We start from the raw sequence: 6,652 nt of genomic DNA on the forward strand, positions 1-6,652 counted from the left end.
AAAAGTCACCCTGGGGCAGAGCACGGGGTTTCTTAAAAAAAATAAAATAAAAAAAAAATGAAAGCACAGGTTTTATTAAAAAAAGTGAAGGGTGGGTTTCTATAGAATCCCACACAACCCTTATCCCAAGGGCTTACGGAGCCGGGAGTGCTGCGCGGGTGGCAGGGCTTTCACTCGGGCTGCGTTTCACCTCCAGAGACATTTCCAAAAGGGATGTTTGAGCTTCAGAGCAGACGACAAGGAAGGCCCACGGGGCAAAGCCGTGGGGCAAAGCGCATGAAGAGGGGGGCAGAGGGGACAAGCCCCCCCCCCAGCCTGCTCCAGCCCTGGCACTCGGGGTTTCATCATTTAACGGGACATGAAGTCAGAGCAGCAGGTTTGGGTGACGGAGCCCCCCTCTGAGCCCCTGCGGATCTCTGGCTGCCCGGTTTGTCGCTGACTTCTGGCAAGCGAGCAGCGCGGGGGGTGACTTGAATCTTACTCACAGGCTGCAACGGAGAAAACAAACAAGAGATGCTCACTAAGCCCCGCTCCCAGCTCCCAGCCCCCTTTGCAGCCTGTTCATTTCACAGCGGGAAATTACTTGGTCCGACGCACGCGTCGCTGGAAATTCTTCCCTGCGGCCGAGCTTCGTTAAATGCCGTTTGAGAGCAACCCTGGTCCCCGTAGCGCCGGGTTTCGGGCAACAGCACGTGAAACTGCCCGGGTGCTCGCTCAGGCCGGCGGCGGCCGTGTTCCCCATAGCCACAGCTACGTTTCTGTCCCATTTTCGTTTTTTTCAGAGCTGTGGGACACCAGCCAAGTGCCCTGCAGGCCTTTGGGGAGCCAGGAGGAGCACGTGCATCCACCCTATGCTGTCGCTGGTGCTGCGGGGAGCCAGGAGGAGCACATGCATCCACCCTATGCTGTCGCTGGTGCTGCTAGCAGGGACTTCGCTGTGCAGATCCCCCACCGCCAGCCCAGCCCCGGCAAGAAAGGGCCTTGCACCCAAAGGATCAGTTTTGCACCCAAACCAACATCCATGCCTCCTGCCGGTGTCTCGTGGCATCCAGCCCACAAGGCAGAAAGCTGAAAAACACTGAAAATCTGCTCTGCAGGGCGCTGAGCTCCCCCCCGCGTCTGCCACAGAGCCACACCGCCGACCTCCCGTGCAAACCCTCCACCTCTGTTGACCGGTGCGTCACCATCACCAGTATTTTCTTTGGAGCAAGAAATTGTTTCAGAGAGGTAGGGGGGCCAGATCCCACGCCACGTGCCGGGGGGCGAACACAGCACACACCGAGCGGGAAACGTCTGCCGGTTGCTGCTCTGTTAAAGCCACCAGCCTGAGCAACGGGGCTACAGCACTAAAACGCGGGGCAGCACGTTAAAAGGGTGGCAGATCATCAATAGAGTAAGGAGGACAGCTTTTCAAAGGGCCCGCTATCTGTCACAATTAAAAGTCTGTTATGAACTCAGCAGAGCAGAGCACGAGCTGAGTTTGCTGGCAAGAGAAGAGGTCCCGCTATGGCCGGCGGCTCCTGGCTGCCGTGTGCCACGCCGGAGAGCCGCAAGGGATGGCCGGCACCCCTCCCTGGCCAGATGCGACCAGCCGGAGCGAGGTCCCTCTCGCAGACCCCGCTTTTCCGCTCCACTCCTGTTCCCTTTCCAGCCATCTCTCAGGCTCCTGGACCGCAGGGTCTCACTTTCCAGTTTATTCCCGCTTTTCCTCTGGTCCCACTTTGCAGCGCGGTGCCCCGTGGCCCTGCTAGCACGTCCTGCCCTGGATGCAGAAGCAGAGGGTAAGATGCTGGCGGGTTTGGAGGACGCGGTGACTAAGGCACCTTGGTGGGGTTGGTGGTTTCGGAGAGTCACGCGCCCCGTGGGCCCACCAACACCAGGTCCCAGCGGTCATACCCTGCAGAGCAGAACCGAAAGCAGAACCAAAAAGAGGATCTGTCCTCTCCTCTGTGTGGGAGCATCTGCCGAGCTGCTCCAGGCCGGGGCCGTCACTGCTGGGAAGGGGCTCAGGGGGTTCTCAGCGGCAGCAGCAGCTCTGGCCCAAGCAGAAGGCAAGCGCTGGGCAGCTCAGGAGCAGTCTGTGCATGCAACGCTGCCTGTCCCTCCCTTCCCTCCTCACACTGGCTCCCAATCCTCAAACGCAGCCGGAGCAAAGGACCTGGAGCTGCAGCACGGCCAGCCTGCGTGTGGGCTGAGCATCCCCAAATATCCTCCTCCCCTTCTGGGCCAAGGCAGCGGCAGCACAGACTCCTGGCTCCAGGGATGGGCTACCCAGGTGGCTGCAGGCTGGCAGCAAGGCACAGGCGGCAGCCGGAGGCTCTGGGGTGTTGGGGAAGGCCATTGAGGAGCAGGATGGTGCCGGGAAGGGGATCGCAGCACCCCACCTCTGGGGCAGGTGTCCCACTGCGGCGCTGCCCCGGAGCAGGGGCCACTGGGGAGAACGGGCTGGGGTGCTGCAAAGCACAGGGCTGCTCGGCTCTCGGTGGGGCAGGAGTGGAGCTGGTGCTCTTTCTGGGTAGGTGACATGTCATTGCGGGAAGCGAGATGCTCAGCAGCCTTCCCGGCTCGGAGGTGATGGTCAGACTGGTGTTTCTGGCTGGAGCCGCCCATTTCTTAAGAGTCATCTGGTAAGAGTTGTTCCCCCCATGGCGTTGTTTGCAATCTAGCAGCAAACTTGTGCTCCCCCCCACCAACCTCTCTGCTCTCCTCCAAGCTTAGAGCTCCCGGGGTTTCACCAGGACGTCGCTCCCCCCCTGTGCAGCTCCGTGCGCTCAGAAACGGGGGTTGCAGAGAAATAGCTTGCCGTGGGAGAGGACTGCTGCTGCGGCAGCTGAGATGCAGACCGAGGCCCTTGTTCAGGGGCAGTTTCGACATCAAGATGGGCAGGATTTTACAAGAGGCATCAGCACATACTGCAGAAGAAAGCACGATGCACAGAAGAGAAACCCGCAGCCATACATCAAGCTGTGACCAACCTCTCCTGCCCTGCTGCCCTCAGGAGCTGAGAGCACCAGCCCGCTGCACCAAAACTGTACGAAATATGAACGAGGTGCTGCACCTTTGAGTTAAAATGATCAAGCCAACTGAAGAAGCCGGGAATGAGCCTTGGCAATTCATTCAATACATCTGACCACCAAATGCCACTGAACGCCCAACTACCCCAGAGAAACTTGGGCAGCAAGGTGCCTTCAAGCAGGGACGCCGTCCCCGTCCAGCAGCGTTTGCCTGAGCTGCTGCTCATCTGCCTGGTGGGAGCCAGCTCCCGGGGCGAGCACCGCTCATCTCTCAGACCCAGCTCCTGCAAGGCTTTACGATACGATATATGATTACAAACAAGACCTAAATCTAGCTCTGCAAAGGGCTCAACGCCGCCGCAGCAGGAAGAGGAGAACAGGGACTCGAGATCGTATCTGCAGCCGAAGGCAGAGGCAGGCGGGCCAGGAAGCCGGCTCACGCAGGATGCAGGGGGTTCAGGCGCCGGCATCCTTGCTCGTACAGAGGGATATCCCTCCTGCTTCTCTCACCAAATCCACTAACTGGCACTCAGAACCGCTGCACTAATTAGGAGCCCTCAGTACCGCACGTCCCCTCTTCTGCTCAAGACTCAAGCCAAGAGCCACAACCCTTTTGGCCAAGCTAAAGCGAGGGCAAACACAACAGTGCCCGCCGGCCTTGAAGGAAACGGTCGCTGCCAGGAATGCCTGCCCCGGCGGGTCCCCCCTTCCCTCCCACCCACCCCCATTTTCTCTTCCCTCCTGAGGCGCACGGGTACCTGCTCGCTTCCCGAAGGGCGGGCAGCCTTACCACCCAACCTCTGCGGTTAAAGCTACCTTCGCGTGGCTTCTTCCATGAACCGGCTTACTTCCCCGCCGTGCAGACCTCAGCTCTTCGTGTCCGAGATCTCCCCGAGGAGCACAACCTGAAGAGCCATGATCTGCACCCCTGCCACGAAGGGCCAGAGCCCTGAAATACTCCCGAAGTGTCCCAGCAGCAGCACCATCACCCCAGCCACGCGCTTCGGTAGCAGCGTATTCGCATAAGAAGCTATCAAAGGCCAAGTGCGCCCAGCAGCCAAAAAGTTTCTCTTACGGCTCGTTTTTCTAGGCCTGTATTCTGCTGGACTTCTGCACGGTGTGAACAGCAAACGCAGTGCTATTGTAGCTAAACAGGTCTAGGGATGCAAGCGGGCAAGGCTCACGGGGACAGGCTCTTTCGGCAAACCAGCAGATAACAGCTGGAAAAGACAGAGGAGCTTTCAGGCGCAAACTTTTCTCCAGCTCTAGAAGGTTTTTCTGTTTTCAAGCTAACTCATCACCTGCTATGGGAAAGAGAGAGGATTGCAAAGGGTGAAAGGTGATAAGGCCAGCAGGTCCCGTGAAAAACGGACAATTACAGCCTGTGGAACAAGGGAAAGCGGAGCACTGGGAAAACCCACGTCCCCCAGGACACCGTCGTCACGTCTAACAGGCTGGAAAACACCGAGTTACTCATCAGAAGAGTTGTGGGGAGAAACAAAGACTTCGCAAAAGCCTCACCAGCCGTGGTAAACTGTGGACCGGGACAAGTAAGCGTAAGGCTGAGCAAGAAACACTCCCGTTTCCAATTTCTTCCCCTCCTACAGGGTTTTCCACGGCCACCCACTGCAGGGTGACAGCAGCGGCCGAGGCAGCACTCGGCCCTTCTGCGTTACTTTTTTCCCCCTCACTCCTGAGCTTTAAGAAATGAGCCCGAGGCAGTTCTGGAAATTCACTTATCTCAACCCGTAATTGAGAAAACTATTTAATAAAGTTACTTAAACCCCGAGCAGCTCCGAGCCGTGCAGCGGCTGGTGAATACACATGTACTGGGATTTACATTTCGTGGCAGCGTGAAGACAGGATGTCAAGCAAATGAGTTATGAGAAATGTTGCCTATGCAAATGTTCGCTCTGCTGCAACTTCTCACTGCAATTCTCATCCTTGAAGCCATTTCTGTCATTCTCTTACTTGCATTAGAAATGTAGTAACAAAATAATGTAACTTTACAGAAATTGGTCCCATTTCTATGCAGACAAGATGGAGTCATAAACCCATCCGTGAGAGTGGAGCCCTGGCCTAATGGCGGGCAAAAAAAAAAAATAAATACGGAAGTCCTGCCAAGATCCTGTCAGGCCATGCAATTTTGGAGTTCTCAAAAACCGCATCTCCTTCACTTAACTTCCCAGCCCTTACCTGAACAAGGCTTATTATTAGACAAAACACCTCAGATCTGCAGGAACAGAAAAGCTGCTGTTTTCACCCACAGTTTCATTTTCACAAGTTTCCTGCTTTCAAAAGGGGGACCAGGAGCCCAGACCAGGACAGCCGAGAGCTGCCGTTTCCTTCAAGAGAGACTAGGAAACCCATTCATTCGGGTTTTGGAAACTTAAGTAAAATGGACCAAACCGTTCATACTCCAGATTCTCTCGTTAGGAAGAGGCCGTGTAACTGCAAGAGGTTAAACAAGCAAGCCAGAAGCCCCCGTACCTCACCTGCTCCGGTTGGGCTCCAGGTCACCGACATCCTTCTCCATTCCAATGAGCTCCAGCGGTTCCAGCGGTCTTTCACTCCCCAGCTGAACACTAAGTCATGCTAACTGAGGGAAAGGACCCTCTTCTGCCGCAGGTGCCTCGTGCAGGAAGATTTTCAGATTCCCTCTGCTATTTATGCACCCGAGAGGCAAACCCAACCTAAGAGGAGTCGGGGGACAAAGTGCCTCTGTCCGTCAGATGCCTCCACTCAAGAAAAGGCTTCAGGAATAAGGTGCTCATCCACTCGTGATGCACCTTGGGCAGAAAAGGGAATCATTCCACGGACGTGCTGGTAAACCCACGAGTCGCCTAATGGCTTTATTAACTGCTCTTTAGAGACGCCTTTCAGAATGAACTGCTTTGAGGGCAGAGCCTGCAGCAGCTAACAAAGATACCGCCTGCCGTCAGGAACACAGAGTCGGAGCAACGCAGTTTGTCATTTACGCCTGTTTTAAAAGCCACCTCCCTTCCAGACTAGAGAGTACCTTCAGAAGAACCCCAGGTCACAGTCAATGCCGTTTTCATTAGGCGCCCCCCGATCTGTTTTCGGTCAGATTTTAAAAGTATGAAATAAGGTTATACTTTGTCCTTTTGCATGTAAACACTTCCAAAGCAGACTGCAGGTCTCCAGTTATTAAGGCGGCAATCCTCTACACGATTTCAGTACTAACCACCGCTGTCATTCAATATTAGATATTTGAAGTTATACCACCAAAAATTTTAGCAGCTTCAGAAGAGGTTTTCAGGTGTAGCACGTAACATTCGTATTTTCCCCACAGTACTTTACCACATTTCCCCATTTCCTCAATTTCAACGTGCAAACTACCTTGTTCTCAAAGCAGCATAATTAGCAAGGTTTAATGGCTGCTAGAAAAACGTGCCCATAAACAATGCTCTTCTACTGGCACGCACAACTGTTACAACACAACGAGAATAAAAGACAATTTCTTAGGGTTACTTAAGTAGATACATGCTTTCAGAGTAAGCGGGGCATATCAGTTATAAAAAACGAGTTTTAGAGTCATAGAAGAGTTTGGGTTGGCAGGGACCTCTAAAGGTCATCTAGTCCAGCCCCCCTGCCGTGGGCAGGGACATCTTCAACTA

The sequence above is a fragment of the Aptenodytes forsteri genome, unplaced genomic scaffold (assembly GCF_000699145.1).
Source record: "Aptenodytes forsteri isolate BGI_AS27 unplaced genomic scaffold, ASM69914v1 Scaffold33, whole genome shotgun sequence".
In the NCBI taxonomy this organism is placed as follows: Eukaryota; Metazoa; Chordata; class Aves; order Sphenisciformes; family Spheniscidae; genus Aptenodytes; species Aptenodytes forsteri.